Here is a 19,249-nt window from a genome sequence, read left to right as displayed (position 1 = left end):
CTTTTCGTCCAAAGGTAAGCCTCTAAGGAGGTCAGGTAGAGCTTCACTCTCCTCCTCCTCTTCCGAAGAAGCTAGAAGCAAGGCTCCTACTTCAGGTCTAGAGACATAGGCTTTGAGGCGGTTGGTGTGGAAGACTCTGGGAGCTTCCCTGGGTTTGCCCAGATCCACCAGATTGTTGACCTCTCCAAGTTTTCCCACAACCTTGAAGGGTCCCATCCATTTGTCTTGCAAGGCCCTCCGCCTTGTTGGGAGCATAACGAGAACTAGCTGGTCTTGAGTGAACTCAACCATGTTAGCCTTCTGATCATGCCAATGCTTGACCAGAGCTTGTCCAGCTTTCAAGTTGTCACTTGCTTCTGCCATCATGTGGGACATTCTCCGCCGGAGACCTATCACATAGTCAGTCACTCTGACTGGCTTGGGGGAAGGAGCACTCTCCAACCCCTCCTTGATCAGGGCCAATGGACCTCTGACCAGATGGCCATAAAGAAGCTCAAAGGGAGAATACCTACTCCCTCCTGAGAGACTTCTCTATAAGCAAATAGAAGGCATGGCAGTAGAAGGTCCCACTTTCGTTTAAGGGGTTCCTCTAAAGCACCAATCATGCTCTTCATGGTTCTGTTAAACCTTTCTACCAACCCATTTATCTGAGGGTGGTATGCTGTTGAGAACTTGTAAGTAACTCTGCAGGTTTTCCACATGGCTTTCATGTAGTGGGACATAAAATTTGACCCCCTGTCAGAGATTACTTCCTTAGGAAACCCAACCCTGGTAAAAATACCAAGGAGGGCCTTAGCCACGGCCGGAGCTATAACAATCCTCATAGGAATTGCCTCAGGGTACCTAGTAGCATGGTCTACTACAACAAGGATAGACCTGTTGCCTGAGGAGGTTGGGGGATCACGGGGACCAACAATGTCAATCCCTACCCTCTAAAATGGGACTCCCACAACTGGGAGAGGCACTAAAGGTGCCACATTCTTGGAACCAACCTTACCAGAAGTCTGGCAGGTATGTCAGCTCTTACAGTACTTATCTACTTCAGCCCCCATCTTTGGCCAATAAAAGTAGAGAGAGAGAGCCTTTCCTTGGTCTTCTTGAAACTCAAGTGCCCAGCCAAAGGTATCTCATGGGCTAGTTGTAAGAACTGTTGTCTGTTTTCTTGAGGTACTACAAGGCGCTTGTAGTCTCTAGGTTCAGACTCAGTTGGTTCACTGTAGAAGAGGCCATCTTCCCAGTGTAACCTGTACTGCCCAGGCTCTTGCCCATCAGCCTGAGAGGTTGCCTGTTGGTGGAGACCTTCCAGAGTTGGACATTCTCTTTGGCCCTTACGGAAAGCTGACTGCTGGGTCCACCTTCTGCCAGTAAAAACTGCAGCTCAGGATGGTCAGCTGGATCTAAATCTCCAATAAGGTCTTGGCCTCCTACTAGCTCTTCTTCCGAGTCTAGTTCAACCACACAGGGTTCAACCGCCTTCTCAGCCTCAGCTGGAGGGGGAGATACTGGTGTAACTTTGGACATCCTAGGGGAAGTCCTCGTTGGAAGCACTGGAGTGCTTGCTGCTGGCTTTTTCCTTGGAGTCTTGGGTTGCCCCTTGGCTCCTGATCTGGTTGAGACTGCAGTAGTTTGCTCCAGTGGAGGAGGAGTGATATCTTTCGTCATCATCTCCTGAGAAGAACCTCTCAAGGTTTTCTCTCTTGCAGGTTTAGTGAGCTCCTGTAACCTTTTACTAGGAGGTCTGGGGGTATGTGACACCACTCCAAGAGCTTTCAGGTCATTACCCAACAGAACCCTTCCTGGCACCTCGCATTGTACACTGACAGGTATTTTTACAGTCATATCATTGCACTGGATGAGAACTGGTAACTGGGGACACATCTGCACAGGCCCTCCAGCTAACTTGGTGAGGCATTTGGGTGCCTTAGCAACATCCTCTGCCTTGAAAAATGATTCATCCACCACAGTTATGCTGGCCCCAGTGTCCCTAATGGCAGGAGTCTCCTGACCATTCACTTGGACACTGTCCTTATAATACTCTTTAGTATTATCTGGGATATAATTATGTACATCTAAATTCTGTTGTTCCCACAACCCGAGAGAGACTAAAGAAACACTGGCTGAGACTCCCATGGGTTCATCAGCCAGCAGTAGAAAGTTTCCACTTGCCATTGGGACTTCCTCTTCTTGAGCGAAGGCTAAGGAGGCAAGTTGGATCCCTGAAGGTTTACCCTTACATCTGGGATCTCCTTTCACATGGTCAGTGGCCTTACAAACATAACAAGAGCCAAAGGCTCTCTGGAATGTGAGCAGAGCAGACAGAGGCCTAGGGGGGACAGTCACAGCAGCCTCACCCTCCTCTTCTGACTCTTCCTCAAGATTATCAACATTTTGATCAACATCAATCTCTATACTGTTATCTAGTGTTTTGGCATGGTAGGTTCCTCTGCGCCATCATCCAGACTTTGGTTAGCTAACAACCTTTCTGTCAATTCCATTTCCTTGCCTTTAGTCAGGAGATTCTTATGCTTACAGAGAACTCTTAAACAATCAGAAGTTTTTGTAGCAAGGGACTCTTGACTATAATTTTCCATAGTTGACATGTTAGAAAGATTACTTTTTCAGTGCTAAGCTTTGTGGTTAGTTGCACTAAGGTCTCTTAAAGCACTCTAAAGTGTATACTCAATACAAATCCCACCGCTGTACACCAGTGTTAGGCAGAAACCTGTGCAGTTCCCTTGGGGACCACTGCAAAAGATTTAGGACTACAGGTGTTGGCAGTAAACCCACTTGGTAGAAGTCTGTACCACCCAGATTTACCTGGTAGCTGTGGCTGAGCAGTCAGACTTCCCTCAAGAAGAGTTAGGCAGTATGCAAAGTGTACACAATAGGCACTCAGATACAATAGCACAAGCAAACACTGACCAGAGCTTTGGTATAAAGGTATATCATTATTTATTTAAAGCCACACTTATTGAAACACTCCAGCACTATTATTGTAATTCACTCTAAACACAGTTACTATTATTATATATACCCTCCTTATTCCTTACCAGACAAGTCTTAGTTAACACCACTTATTTCCAGACCGAGGTGAGCGCTTAACTATAGATGGCACTCCAATAAGTTAACGAACAAGGGAGGGAAAAAGGCAGAATGTAGGAAAATACACCACACTAATACTTAGGAACTCTTAAGCAAGGCAGGAAAGTCAAAAGTTACTTGTGAGCCAAAGTCCATAGGCCGGGCCCACTCTTGGAGAGAGCAGGGCACAAATGCACCCAAGATCACACAATGACAACAGGCTTAAAAAGTCTTGCAGGGAGTTCAGAAAGGTTTTAGTTAGGCTCAGAAAGGTTTAGCCAGGGTGTCCCAGGCTAACCCAGGGTCGAAAGCCGGGGGCTAAGTCTACCCCGTACAGTCGGTTGCAAGGGAAGCCAGGCGGAACACGGTACCTTATGTGAAAAGGAACCTCCAGCGGGGGCAGGTGTTCCTGGCAGCGGTTGCAAGTCGCGGCGTCGTCCAGAGGAAGAGAAGATCTCGACGTGGAGGAAAGATGAAGGTTGTTGCACTGCCAGGGAAGAAGCCAGCCACGGAGTTTTTCGGTTAAAGGTACTACCCTTTGATTCGCGGTAGTGGTAAAACATGGTATCCCGGTTGCCGGGGTGCTTGGCACGGGCAAGGCGGCCACGAGATGCTCCAGGAAGCAAAAAAGGAAGCAGACTGGTTATCCCCACCAGTCGAAGGAAGAAGACTCTCCGGGCTGGAGATCTCCTCTGTTGTTGAGAAAAGTGGTGAGACGGTCAGCAGGGCTCCACCGGTGGTATCGTCGTAGCAGGTCGGCTCAGCTTCTCCCTCGTCGGATTCTTAGGTCCTGTGGCGACTTCTGAAGTTCCAGTCCCCAAAGCCCTGCTTTTATGCAGAAAACCCCCATTCACTCAGCCTAGCTGTCACTCAAACATGCTAAGTGGTGAGCCGGGCGGCTCACCACTTGGTCCAATCAGGACGGAGTGCGACTTGAGTTGCCTAGGCAACTCAGTCCAGGGTGCCTAAATTCCCCTCCACCCCTCCTAAGTACCCCAGACAGAGTGGCACCACTTTGGGGGGCTTCTGTCGAGAAGCCCGCCAAAATATTGGAACAAAGGGCACAACTTGGGTTGGAGTCACAGAAGCGAACACAAACGCCATTTTAGAACCGAGTTCTGGCAAAAAATACCAACCGGAGAATTAATATTAAATAAATAAACCGGCGTTATGTTCGAGGCTATAGGAATTAAATAATTAAAGTTGGTAGCCTCGAACAATGGGAAATCCCATAGGGATATATTCGCGGTCGAATATAAAAAGTAGTATCCACTGCCACCAGCCAAAACTCGATCAGGGGGGACGGAGACGTGCCCCCTCGACTAACAGACCCGGGGCAATCGAATTGCCCCGGCCAGTACGTCCACAATATGATGGTTTGTACTGGTTCTGTTCAGAATTTGAGACTAGTAAAGTCAATGGTGACTTTACATGCCCTGGGAGACAGTAGTCAGTCCCAGGGTGTGGAGTCTATACTGGGGGGTCACTATGGCACCCCTGTGTTACTGCACTGAGGGTGCTGTGTAACACACATCACAAAAACACATGCAGCCCTATGGAGTAAAAGACCCCATAGCCCATTAAACACATCTAGAATCAGAGACACCCTCAAATCATGTCCAAGAGTGAGGGTAAAAGAGTCTCACTCTTGGCAGGAGAAAGAAATAAACCCCAAAAAATCCAGCAAAGCTGCTGGGGGACTCACTAGGTTAGGAAATTCAGCCTAAACAGATAATTCTCCCTAACAATTGGGCATTCATATTACATTGTCAACAAGTTATCACCTGCAGACAGATGGGCAGACAATGCAAGTTAATCAATCAGTGGAGCAGTGTCTGTGCTGTTTGGTGGCTCAACAGGAAAGTAATTGGTTGGAGGCTTTATGGCTAGCGGATGGGTGTTATAACAACTCTCATCATGTTTCCTTGCAGATGTCACCTTTCTTTTACTTAATGGTTATCATCCATGGGTGTTGTCTGATAAAGTGCTAATAGTAAATACAGTACCTGCAGTACAAGACCATAGTCAAGAAATCCAATTGGGTTCGCAGAGGCTCATCAAAATTTGGAGAGGGCGAAGGAAGTGAAATATGCTGATGTCAAGAGACGTCCTGCCCCAGTGTATAAGGGGGGGGGAGTATAAGGCATGGCTATTGCAATGAAGGTGCTTATTCAGCACCAGACCTCGGTGCGCCACAGGAAGGCTTCAACCCGTAGGCCAGCTCAGAACACACAGTCTGTACACTGCGGCGGATGGCGGGGAGAAGCTGAATTCAGCCTGCTCATCTCTAGCAAACCGCAGCCGCTGGGAACAGCACCGGGCGATACAATCATAGCTGGCGAGCCAGTCCCATGGCTATTCATGGGAGCTGGGGAAATCAACCTGATTCAGAGATGCACTCACATGGTACCAAAGCAGTTTCAAATTGCCCCCTTGGCCAGCGGGTAATCGAACAAGGATATGGAATGGAGGGGCGCTCCAAGAAGAGCCACTCAGATGGTAGGTCTTGGTGTCCCTGGAACATAACCAGCTCACATAGTGTCCACAATAATGTTTGTGAAGGTTATCATCAGTTAGGTGCCGTGTGAATGTCTCCCTTCCCACAAGTTCAGGATGTCTTGTGTTCCTTTCTTTCTTTTGCTGGCCAATGGAAGCCGAATAAAAATCCAGAGATCAACACAATTATGTCATTACTAATTGCAAACTGTTTGCGGGGTGGAGCATCAAGCAATGTGGCGTCACAATGGGGGAGATGAGGCAGGAGGGGGTAGGTCTGTTTGCTCCAATCATGTCTAACTAACGTATGTCTAACTATAGAAGACGTGAAGTTTGAAATGCAACTGTTTCTAACTGTATACACAAAGCATTAGTAATATACAAGTGTTGTCTGCTGTGAGCCAGTTTGTCAGCTCTCATCAATCAGTTCAGTTCCGCTTTGTTGTTTGATTTGTGCTTACCCAGCTGTAATAAACAGCATTACTTCTTGCCTGGGGTGTGCTCTTTTTTGGACTACTACTGGTAACTTATCTATTACGAGCTTTAGTGGACCCCTAGTACATTTTGGAGGCCCCAGCGAGATACTCAGTTCTCTCGGTTAACTGAGGGTATTCCGTGTTAAATTGCGGTTATTGTGGCTTGAAAAGACCTGACAGGAGATTGAAGTCATGGAAAACCGAATTCCCTGGGAACCTATCGAAGTGGATGGCCCACGGGAGTCAAATGGGGCGTACAGCCCGCCTCACAGAGACTTGCAGAGTTGTCCGTTGGTTCAATGGCTGATGCTTTACCTTGCTGACACTGGGTTCGCTTAATGTACGGGGGTTGAATTCTCCGACTAAGAGATCCCTAGTAATTAAGGAGTTCAATAGGTTGAAGTTGCACTTTTTCTTTTTGCAAGAAACCCACTGGGCAAGAGGGAGGGAGATGGCACTCAGATCCAGGTTCAATCAGGTGGTCTTCCAGGCCTCAGCCTCATCCCAGAGAAGAGGGGTAGCAATAGTAGTGACCTCCAAGGCCCACTTCACTGTGAAAGCCCATTGTGCGGAGCCAAATGGTAGGTTTGCGATGGTGAAGGGGAGATTAGGGGGAGGAAAGTGACCCTTGTGCCTATTTATGCTCTGAATGAGGCCCAGGACCAGTTTTGGGATGAAACAAAAACAGAGATCATGGGATTCGCAGAGGGCCTACTCCTGGTGGGTGGGGATTTTAATATGGTTCTCCAGTCTGAAGTGTATAGGAAGTCTCTCTGCCCTAGCTCGGACCTGCAGGCCCAAAGGAGGTTGGCTGCATCCTTCCAGGCGACAAATGATGCGTTGGGCCTGCTGGAATCCCATACGACACGTCAGGGGCAAAACCCACTCTTTAGTTTCTTTTCTAATCCGCACTCGTCCTTCTCTAGGATTGACTATGTTTTGCTTGATAACTCCTTGCATGAGAGTATTATGGGTTTTGGAGTGGATTTGATTCCATGGTCCGACCACGATCTGGTTTGCGTGCAGGTGGGTCTTTCTCTGGCCCCCCACCGTATCTGGGAGATGGGTGTGCAACGATCTCTTGCTGAAAGATAGAGAGATTGCTTTTTTTTTTTTAATTTGTTTTGGCTACACAGTAACCTTTACAAAAATAGAAATCTCAATTAAAGTTGCATACAATTTCAGTGATTAAAATCTAATACACATTAAATATATCTAAAAATAGGCCAACATGTCATTCCACGGAATATTTACAGTTGACACGTAAACATCACTTTTCTTCCATGACGTTTTATTTTAAGAATCTAATAGATTTAGCAGCTTTAACATTGAAATAATCCATATCTTCCTAGTTGAGAACAACATCATGCTAAGATCGTAACTTTCTTAGTACTCAGACCAATTGGAAAAACAACGTTCTACCCTTGCACTCTGAATCAATGACCCACAATCATCCTTGCAGTTCGCATTTAGTTTTTAAAAAGCGTAACATCGCCAATTGCAGTTTGACCCTGGAGCCGTGTAGCATATCCATCCAAAGTGCATCGAGGTTAACACGTTCAGGGTTGGGCACGTATTTAAGAAAATATTCAATGTGTGCTTGTCTAAGTCCCACACATTGTATCAGCAAGTGTTCCAGTGTTACTTCCCAGACATCTAAATTACAAAATCGGCATTCTGCCGATGGAACAAGCAACCCTCGCCTTATACTCATGATTGGGCCACTTCCCAAAACATTGAAACAGAATCTCATAACTTCCTGTCTAAGCGCATTGTTGGGGAATGTTATGAGATAAAGTTCCGTGGTACCCATTTTTTTGTTGTTGTATGCAAGATGCGCATATAGCTTTTTGCTGTGAATTAGACTAACCGTCAAATTCCAGTCCACATGTTGCAAGAGTCTCTTTACCTTCATGGGGTTCATGATAAGTAGTTTGTTAGATACCTCATCTTCAGTGAGGGCTTCCTGTACCTCCCTTTCCAATTCCCGCAATACTGAGGACGATTCCTCGCCCGCCACCAAGCACCGTTCCAGGATTCGGTACATAGTGGAGACCTTACCCACAAGCAATTTCCTGTACAGCGATACTCTACGCCAGACAATTATACTTAATAATGAGAACAGCCCAAGTTCGTAGCGTATCGCCACAAGTGGGACGCACTTCGGAAGGCACCAGACTAATGACCTCAGTAGGTGGGCCTCATATTTATTGAATTCGCTTCTAAACCAGGAGGGGAGCAATTCCATCCCATAGCAGAACTGTGCAATAGATTTGCTACGGTACACTTTTAAACAGGGCAACATCGAAAATTTTCCATATTTATTATTGATTTTGCGTAGTTGGGAGTTCATTGGAGATATTTTCTTATCCAAATAGGTACATAGATTTGCCCTAGTTACAAACTCAAATATGTGACAGCCCAGATAACGAAAGGCATGGCATACTGAGAGTTTGACATGATCTAGGAACCAAGCAAATCTAATTGCACATTTCCTGTAACTTAGTCGCATGATGAGAGTTTTTGTTCGATTAATGGCTAATGAATTTTCAACCGTATATTTCCTAAAAGAGGACAGCACACGTTGCAAGCCTATAGGCGTCAGATCAAAAAGAAGAACGTCGGCATAGGCGGTCCAGACAATCTTGGTACCTTCCACTTTAGGAGCAGCGAAGGATGCACCTTCCGAAAACGGGCCAACATCAGATAGATAAAGATTAAAAATAGTAGGCGGAAATATACAACCCTGCCTAAGACCATTGCTCGTAGAGATTTACTCCGAAAGGGTACCCTCAGTATTAAGACGGATCCTAATTTTGGTTTCAAGATGGAGATGATAAATAATAGTTAGCAACTGTGTGGGCATATCAAGAGCAAATAATTTGCGCCACAATGTTCCTCTATTTGCCAAATCAAAGGCAGAGCACAAATCAATTGGTGCCAAGTATATTGGTTGGCTGCCTCTTAACCTAGTCTGATGCTGCATAATTGACAAGAGAAGGCCCCCAGCATCCGTACTCACTGCTTTCCTAAACCCAAATTGCTGGGGTGATAGTATTGCCTCTTCATCCATCCAGGAATGGATGTGTTCCAAGACTAAGGACGCAAACATTTTGGAATCCGCATGCAACAGGGCGATAGGTCTATAACTAGATGGTACAGACCTATTTTTATAGATGGGTAGCACATACGACATGTGCCAACTGATTGGAAATACACTGGATATAACAATGTCCTTAAACAATAGAAAAAAATCTTTGCCCACAGATTCAGATTGCCCTTAAACAAGATATTAGCAAGCATGTTTGGCCCGGGGGCCTGTGAAGACGAGCATCTTGCGATAAGTCTTTGTATATCTTGCAGTGTAAAAGGGATATCCCATTGACATGTGAGAATAGTCGCAGGCACCAGCCAAACAGAGGTTGGTGGAAAGTATAGGGAGCCAAAGTGCCCTTCCCATATTGCAGAAGAGAAACAAACTCCTTGTTCTCTAGGTTGAATTTCACCTCTCCTGTTGACCAGAGTCCAGCAGTTTCTTGTATTGGGTGTGAATAGTGCTGCTAGTATACTTTCTGCGTCCTTCTGGAAGATTTTAGCTTTTAGGGTACGTGCTTTGGTTTTACATTTATTTTTTGCCTTTTTTTATCACTTCCCCCAATTTGGGAGTAAATGGGAGCTTTACTAAATTACGAATCTCACGATTCCTTTCTTTTTTAAGTAGGTACGTAGTGGGATCAAAAACATGTGTATAGGGAGGACCTTGTTTCTTGAGTTTCCTTATCCCTTGGGGCCCATGGATGACACCCTTAATATAGCAAATAAAATTAATAAAGTCCTGAAAGACTATCTTATTTACTTTCTCAATGTTCTCACAGTGCCAATTAATTCTATTCCCTGGAGTGTTGTGCTCCATCATTAGTGGTAATGCATCCTTATGAGCAACCTCAGTTTGCGCCCGCCCACTGTGGTTACTAACCATGGAGGGAAATATTGTAAAATCGGTTATAAAATTGATTAGCTGCGTGTTTAAAAAAATATAGTCTATAGTGGAGAACTCAAATCCATTTGTCCAGGTGTAAGAGGTCACATCCTTACTCAAGCAATCATTAACACAATTTAACCCTTTAAGTGCCACCGACGAGCCGGCTTGTTGGTGTAAACCGCTCCAGGTTGGCACCGGCGAGCCGGCTCGTCGGTTCTGGCACTCTGTTTTGCTCGATCCCTGCACTGCAGGGATCGAGCAAAATTTTAATCCAACTTCCGGGCTATGTGAGGGGGAGGTCCCCCCTCACTGCGAGGGGGCTGTATTACCTTCAGTTTCCCGTCGGCGTGCGTAAAGCATGTCGGCGTGAAACCGAAAGTAATTTTCACTGCAGCAGCCATTTCGGGCTGCTGCAGTGAAAATACAAGGTGAGTGTTCACCTTTCTCCCCCTCGATCTCCGGCTGTATTTAAAGCCGGAGATCAGGGTGGGTATCGTTGGAAAGGGGAGATCCTCCCCTTTCCAACGATACCCTTTGTGACAGCATTGCTGGGTGCGGATCGGGCGCAGGGCGCTCGATCCGCGTCTAGCAATGCCCACTAGACACCAGGGATGTCTTTGAATGTGGGGGGGAGGTGGGGGCTGCTTACAGTAAGAAGCCCTCGCCCCCCCAGCACCCAAAGCATGGGGGCACAGATATAAAGACCCCTGGGGGCAGACAGGAGACCATCTGCCCCCAGGGGAGGGGGTATAAAAACAAAGAAAGAAATCGAACGGGGATGGGGGGTGGGGTGGGGGCACACAGGATTATTTTCCCCACACCTGAAAGGGTGGTGGCCCTCCCACACCAAGTGGAAAGGGGGGCCACCCCTTGTAGCCCTCCCTGGGGGCAGATTTCTGCCCCCAGGCAGGAGTACATGAGGTGGCCCCCATCCATTTGGGGTTGGGGGGAGGGCCACCAGGAAGAAGTGTGCAGGCCCCCCAAAGGATGGGGCCTGCAGGTTAGGGCCCCCCTGGGGGCAGATGGCTGATCATCTCTGTGGATTCCCAGGGGTGTCCTCTTTTGGGAAATGCATGGGGTTCCCTGTTTTCCTTGCTGGCTTCGACAGCCTAGGCCGAAATCTGTAGGTTGCCCACGTGAACAAAATGGTCAGTGGTGAAAGGCTTCGGGTTACCAGTGGGTTACCCTTTTCCTTTTGCGCCCCCGGTAGGTGCAGCTACACATGTGAGGTACCGTTTTAATCGGGACACGTGTGGGGACGCGGGAAGGTAGGTCATGTGTTGTTGGTGGTGTGCTTCGGTGGGTGGCCAGAGCGAAATGTCTGAGGATTGTCTTCATTTCCAGCCAATTTCAGAGACATTTCCCTGTGTCCACTCACCGAAACACGTCGCCAACAACAGATGTCATACCTTCTCGCGTTCCCACAGGTGTCCCGATGAAAAAGGTACCTCACATGTGTGGGTGCACCTACTGGGGGTGCAAAAGGAAAAGGGTAACCCGCTGGTAACCCCAAGCCTTTCGCCACAGCACAATTTGTTCATGTGGGCAACCAACAGATTTGGGCCTAGGGTGTCGAAGCCACCAAGGAAAACAGGGAACCCCATGTATTTCCCAAAAGAGGACACCCGTGGGAATGCACAGAGGTCTGACTTGCGTGAAGCAGCCCAGAATGTATTACCCCAACCCCAGACAAAGTGAACATTGTGTTTTTCTTCCCACCAAATATGTCACGATGCCTGCCCCCGGAAAGCCAGACCAAGCCTAGCAACCCCGGAAGCAGGCATCATGCCACTTGAAGCATGCCCAAAAACCCCAGTTAGGGGCTCTTTGGCTACAGTCCTGGCGCCTATGGCGCCAGGCTCATAAGAATAAAGTCAGTCCTGGCGCCATGGGCGCCAGGCTCATTACAGAAATCTTACCTGTTGCAGACCATGCTGCATACCTACCTGATGCAGACCATGCTGCACGAAGCCACAAGCCAAATGAGGCTTAAAGGGACTACTTTACCTCAGGGACTCCTTTCCTCTCGGGTGGGGCTGTGGAAGAATACTTACCTGGGACTTCTTCCAAGGCTATTTAAGCCACACCCGGACAGCCACACGTGCTTCGCGTTATTCTGCTTGCTGCAGCGTAACGCTCACCGTGTCTTCAGCAGCTCCAGTCTTCAGCCACGCCCGCTTCAGTCCTGGAACACCTGGAACAAGAAAAGGAGCAGGAGAAGAGGTCAGAACAAAACCCTTACCTGAATCCTTGATCCAGCACATCGTCGATCTGGAAGAGAGAAGCCTTCTCAGGTGCATTGCCACGCACCTCGCAGAGCCGCGCTGAACTCACCAACCGAGGCTGCATTCCTTTACTCCTTCGCGAATCCTGCATCTCCAGGCCATTCTTCAACACCTGGGGGAGACAAGAACAGATAGGTGAGCAAGGGCAATACAAACCACCCCCAAAGACTTACCTGATTACCACAGGGGGGAACTCGCCTCATCTCGGGTCGGCGCAGTCAATTCCGCATCACCGCTGCACCCCGGCCCCTAAGGGGAAAAACAAGGGACAATACAAATCACCCCCAAAGACTTACCTGATTACCACAGGGGGGTACTCACCTCATCTCGGGTCGGCGCAGTCAATTCCGCATCACCGCTGCACCCCGGCCCCTAAGGGGAAAAACAAGGGACAATACAAATCACCCCCAAAGACTTACCTGATTACCACAGGGGGGTACTCACCTCATCTCGGGTCGGCGCAGTCAATTCCGCATCACCGCCGCACCCCGGCCCCTAAGGGGAAAAAACTAGGACACTACAACCTAACCCCAAAGACTTACCTGATTTACCACAGGGGGGAACTCACCTCATTTCGGGTCGGCGCAGTTAATTCTGCATCATCACTGTACCCCGGCCCCAAAGGGGAGAACCACAATAGACTTACCAGGATCTTACCAATTGCCACTTGGAACTCTTCTGGTGGTTTAAATACGCAACCTGCAAGGATTCTGGCAGAGTGAAGATCAGACTTTTGAACTCTTATGAACAATTGGACTTAGAGTCAATACTGGAACTCACCAATTCCTCCACGCCAGTGAAGTAACTGGTCGTCTACGCGCCCCTGCGCTCGACGCAGGATGGAGAGCGCATCTTTCCAAATCTTCAGGTGAGATTAAGAGGGAACTTCAGGAGTGTTCAGTGGGCAGACAAGGGGAGTGGGAAGGCGGGTTAACGCTCAGATTACGGGAGGTTAATTCCCTTTCTCCATTGCAGAAAGATATTCGTACGAGTCCAACAAACGAAGCTAAGTGGGTCTGTCCAGTCTGTCATCTCGGCTCTACGTGTTACTCTGGTGGAAGCAACAGCGGGCAAGTCCAGATCGACGCCCCCGTGGGAATCAGGTGAGCGTAACAGAATGCGAAGCCTACCCACAAATACCCACCTGGGCGTCATGGAGACCTCGGAAACCGATCAGTTGGCCCAATTATTAGGGGAACTAAGGGCCGAAGTGCATTCCGCCCGCCAGGAAACCAATGCCCTCAGGAGGGAATTGATAGTGTCAAAAGAACGAACTGATGATTTGGCCAGACAGCTATTACAAAGCCAGGCTGGACAAACACCTCTACCTGGACTCGGGGCCAGCCCAGCTCCGGTGCCACCGAGTAACCCTATGCAGATAAACCTTCCTGGAGCCGTTCCCTTGGCTCCGCCTGAACGCTTTGCCGGAGACCCTAAAAGGTTTGCGATATTCATGAATCAATGTCGCTTACACTTTTTATGTAGACCTGGAGCTTTCCCCAACGATGAAGCCAAGGTAGCTTTTGTACTGTCATATCTCAGCGGCAGTGCAGCGGACTGGTCCATTCCGCTACTAAATCAGGATGACCCGATTCTTCGAGATTTCCAAGGTTTTCGAACTAGCATGGAAAGACTGTTCACCCGACAATCCCAAGGACAGGCTTTGGATAACAAACTTTTATCCTTACGGCAAGGTAATCAGGATCTTTTATCTTACATTGTAACTTTCAATAGATTAGTTGTGGAAACCGAATGGCCTGAAGCCAAGCGAATTACATTATTCCATCGAGGGCTTCGGGGAGAACTCAAGGATGTTTTAGCCCAAGTCGTGAACCCGCCTTTAGACTGTGCTGAATATATAGATTTTGTGGTCCAGTTAGATCACAGACTTCAAACCAGAAAGGCTGATCGAACCAAGTTTGAAAACAAGGTCTTGGTTAAAACATACGTACCCTCGAAGGGGGTATATGCCTCAGGACCCATGCAAATCGGGGGGGGTTAGAGGACCCTTAACCCAGAATGAAAGGGAAAGAAGACGGCAACAGCAATTATGTTTATATTGCGGAGATACTGGTAATTTCCTTCGGAACTGCCCTGTAAAACCACCCAAGAATAGTAGCAGCTGACGAAAACCACTTGAAACCTGACTCGGGAAACGATCATGCCCGGCAAGCGTAGAGGTCAGCTTGCCGAGCTTAAAGAAGGACACTCTGACCTCGCATTTCACCATACCCATGGTCCTTATAGATCCAGAGCAGCCATCACGCATGCAGGCGGTAAAGGCGTACGTAGATAGTGGAGCCATAGGAAACTATTTGGACTACGGATTGGCTTCCAGGATGAATCTACCTCTCACCCGAAAGACCACTACTGATGTCGTCACCACTGTTGATGGAACTGAAATTGCCTCTGGGCCCGTAACTCATTCCACTGCAGAGACGACTTTGCTGGGTCAGGATGGACACCAAGAGGTTATGGTGTTTGATTTAATCAAGGCTCCACAGTTTCAACTGATACTGGGAATCCCTTGGTTGGAAAAACACAATCCCTGTATTGATTGGCGAGAGAAGAGACTAACCTTCCCAGAATGTGCTAACACCTGTTACCCAAAGAGAACTCTAAATTCAGTACTGGCCCCAATAATCCCAGCTGCCATACAATTACCTGCTGAATACCAAGACTTTCAGGATGTCTTTCAAAAGGAGCAGGCAAACACCTTACCACCGCACAGATCGTATGATTGTCAAATAGATCTCATACCAGGAGCACAACCACCTTGCAGCAGAATCTATGCCCTCACGGAACCTGAAAATCGCCACTTGCGCCAGTACCTAGACCAGTATCTTGCTAATGGTTTCATCCGCCCGTCCAAGTCCCCTGCATCTTCCGCTTTGTTCTTCGTGCCAAAAAAGGAAGGCGACCTTAGAACATGCATTGACTACCGCGCGCTGAATCAGATAACTATCAAGAATCGGTACCCATTGCCTTTGATCCCTGAACTACTAGACCAGGTAAAGAACGCTTGTATATACACAAAACTAGACCTTCGGGGGGCATATCATCTGGTACGCGTCAAAGAGGGTGACGAATGGAAGACTGCTTTTCGCACCAAGTACGGATTATTTGAGTACCAGGTGATGCCTTTCGGACTGTGTAACGCACCAGCAGCCTTCCAGTTCTTCATGAACGATGTCTTCCGAGAGCTCATCGATGTTTGTGTAGTCGTTTACATCGACGATATCTTAGTATACTCCCTATCAGAATCCGATCATGTAAAGCACGTCCGAGCAGTCCTAGAAAAGTTACGCCAGTATAAGTTATACGCTAAACTGGAAAAGTGCATCTTTCACACTACGGAAGTAGAGTTTCTTGGATTTATTCTGACCCCGAAAGGAATCCGGATGGATACACGGAAGGTGGACGCAATTCTTAATTGGCCTTCGCCAAGCTCAGTCAAAGGAGTGCAAAGCATGCTCGGCTTTGCCAATTTCTACCGGAGGTTTATCCCGGACTTCTCACACATTGTACATCCCATTACAACACTATTGCGAAAGAATAAACGCTTTACATGGACAGAAGAAGCCGAGAACGCCTTCCAAGAGTTAAAAAAGAAATTCACGTCCGCTCCTGTATTACGACACCCACGCCCAGAGCTTCCCTACATAGTAGAAACAGATGCATCCAGTTAAGCTATGGGAGCAGTGCTCTCCCAAAAGGATCCCGAAACTAACCAGCTGCACCCAGTGGCGTTTTGGTCAAGAAAGTTTTCGGCTCCCGAATTAAATTATGCTATAACCAACAAGGAACTGTTGGCCATCAAGTCTGCCTTCAAGGCTTGGCAGCACTATCTGCTGGGCGCCAGGCATACCATTACAGTCATCACTGATCACCGCAACTTACAATACCTAAAGGTAGCCAAGGCCCAATCTTCACGCCAACTCCGTTGGGCATTGTTCTTCGCCGAGTTTGATTTTGTAATAACCTATCGACCAGGTTGTAAAAATGGAAAAGCTGATGCCCTGTCCCGAATAGGAATGGGAGAAACAGAAAGAGCTTTAGAACCTGTACCCATAATTCCTGAACAGAGGACCCTTGGTCTGACATCCATACACTCTCTGGAGGACATTCAAGAAAAGGTCCATCAACTCTTTGATTCCGATGCCTTACAGGGCTGGGCAAGGAAAGGTCCAGAGTATTCTGTCACCAACAATCTACTTTATTACCAAGGCCGTCTATTTTTGCCACTAGAGGAACTACAGAAACGTGTCATTTCTCATTACCACGACACCTTGATGACAGGACATCCTGGCATTGCTAAAACTGTAGCCAAAATCAAGAAACAGTTTTGGTGGCCCACCTGGCGAAAAGATGTCAATTTGTTTGTCATGTCTTGTGGCATTTGCGCTCAAAATAAAGGGGAAAAGAAAAAACCTGCTGGATTATTACAACCGTTAGACATACCACCTACCCCTTGGTATACCTTGTCATTAGACTTTATCACGGATTTACCCCCATGCAAAGGTTATAACACCATTCTAGTTATTGTAGATCTTTTTTTCTAAAATGGCCCATTTCATTCCTTTAAAAGGAATGCCTTCAGCTTCAATCCTGGCCAAGGAGTTCCTTGAAAATGTTGTTCATCTACATGGTTTTCCTTCCGTGTTATTTTCAGACCGGGGAAGTCAATTTATTTCACATTTTTGGAGGAATTGCTGCCAGTTGGCACAAATTGATGTTAGGCTTTCAACCAGCCACCATCCCCAGACCGACGGTCAAACTGAGAGAACCAACCAGACTCTTGAGCAATACCTACGTTGTATGCTATATCAATCTGAGGAGGATTGGAAAGACATTCTTTGGATCGCCGAGTATGCATACAATAATTCTGTACACTCAGGAACTAAACAAAGCCCTTTTTCTACCATATATGGTCACCATCCTCGAACCTCTGACTTAGATTCTCCCCAGCATTTAGAGATGCCTGCGGTGGACCATCTCCACGCTGTTATCACACAAGCCTTTAAAGAAGCGACTGCACATTTACAAAAGGCTAAGGATAAATACAAGAAGGATGCTGATCAACACAGGAGTGAAGCACCGCAATACCAAGTAGGGGACCAAGTATGGTTAGCCACCAAGTACTTACCACTCAAGGGAACACAGACTTTTAACCCCAGGTACTTGGGACCTTATTCTATTAAGGCTATTATTAACCCAGTGGCCGTCAAGTTGGACCTGCCTGGTCATATGCGTGTTCATCCTGTTTTTCACGTGTCTCTTTTAAAGCCTGTGCAACCAGGAACTAGACTAACCACCCCACCTAAACCTATCCTCATAGACGGGGAACCCGAATTCGAAGTCAAGAATATTTTGGACTCTAAAAGGGTGAGATCAAAACTCTTCTCATTGATTGGAAAGGGCATGGTTCACAAGAAAGATCTTGGGAGCCTAGTGACCATGTGCATGCACCTCAATTAGTGAAAAGGTTCCACCAAGAATTTCCAGACAAACCAAGGCAGAGAGGGAGAACAGCTTTAGGAGGGGCCTTGAGGGGGAGTGCTGTCACAATGCCTGCCCCCGGAAAGCCAGACCAGGCCCAGCAACCCCGGAAGCAGGCATCATGCCACTTGAAGCATGCCAAAATCCCCAGTTAGGGGGTCTTTGGCTACAGTCCTGGCGCCTATGGCGCCAGGCTCATAAGAATAAAGTCAGTCCTGGCGCCATGGGCGCCAGGCTCATTACAGAAATCTTACCTGTTGCAGACCATGCTGCATACCTACCTGATGCAGACCATGCTGCACGAAGCCACAAGCCAAATAAGGCTTAAAGGGACTACTTTACCTCAGGGACGCCTTTCCTCTCGGGTGGGGCTGTGGAAGAATACTTACCTGGGACTTCTTCCAAGGCTATTTAAGCCACACCCGGACAGCCACACGTGCTTTGCGTTATTCTGCTTGCTGCAGCGTAACGCTCACCGTGTCTTCAGCAGCTCCAGTCTTCAGCCACGCCCGCTTCAGTGCTGGAACACCTGGAACAAGAAAAGGAGAAGGAGAAGAGGTCAGAACAAAACCCTTACCTGAATCCTTGATCCAGCACATCGTCGATCTGGAAGAGCGAAGCCTTCTCAGGTGCATTGCCACGCATCTCGCAGAGCTGCGCTGAACTCACCAACCGAGGCTGCATTCCTTTACTCCTTCGCGAATCCAGCATCTCCAGGCCATTCTTCAACACCTGGGGGAGACAAGAACAGATAGGTGATAAAAGGGCAATACAAACCACCCCCAAAGACTTACCTGATTACCACAGGGGGGTACTCACCTCATCTCGGGTCGGCGCAGTCAATTCCGCATCACCGCCGCACCCCGGCCCCTAAGGGGAAAAACAAGGACAATACAACCTAACCCCAAAGACTTACCTGATTTACCACAGGGGGGAACTCACCTCATTTCGGGTCGGCGCAGTTAATTCTGCATCATCGCTGTACCCCGGCCCCAAAGGGGAGAACCACAATAGACTTACCAGGATCTTACCAATTGCCACTTGGAACTCTTCTGGTGGTTTAAATCCGCAACCTGCAAGGAATCTGGCAGAGTGAAGATCAGACTTTTGAACTCTTACGAACAATTGGACTTAGAGTCAATACTGGAACTCACCAATTCCTCCACGCCAGTGAAGTAAATGGTCGTCTACGCGCCCCTGCGCTCGACGCAGGATGGAGAGCTCACCTTTCCAAATCTTCAGGTGAGATTAAGAGGGAACTTCAGGAGTGTTCAGTGGGCAGACAAGGGGAGTGGGAAGGCGGGTTAACGCTTAGATTACGGGAGGTTAATTCCCTTTCTCCATTGCAGAAAGATATTCGTACGAGTCCAACAAACGAAGCTAAGTGGGTCTGTCCAGTCTGTCATCTCGGCTCTACGTGTTACTCTGGT

The sequence above is a fragment of the Ambystoma mexicanum genome, chromosome 10 (genome assembly GCF_040938575.1).
Source record: "Ambystoma mexicanum isolate Mex_15411 chromosome 10, UKY_AmexF1_1, whole genome shotgun sequence".
In the NCBI taxonomy this organism is placed as follows: Eukaryota; Metazoa; Chordata; class Amphibia; order Caudata; family Ambystomatidae; genus Ambystoma; species Ambystoma mexicanum.
This window is presented reverse-complemented; position numbering follows the sequence as displayed.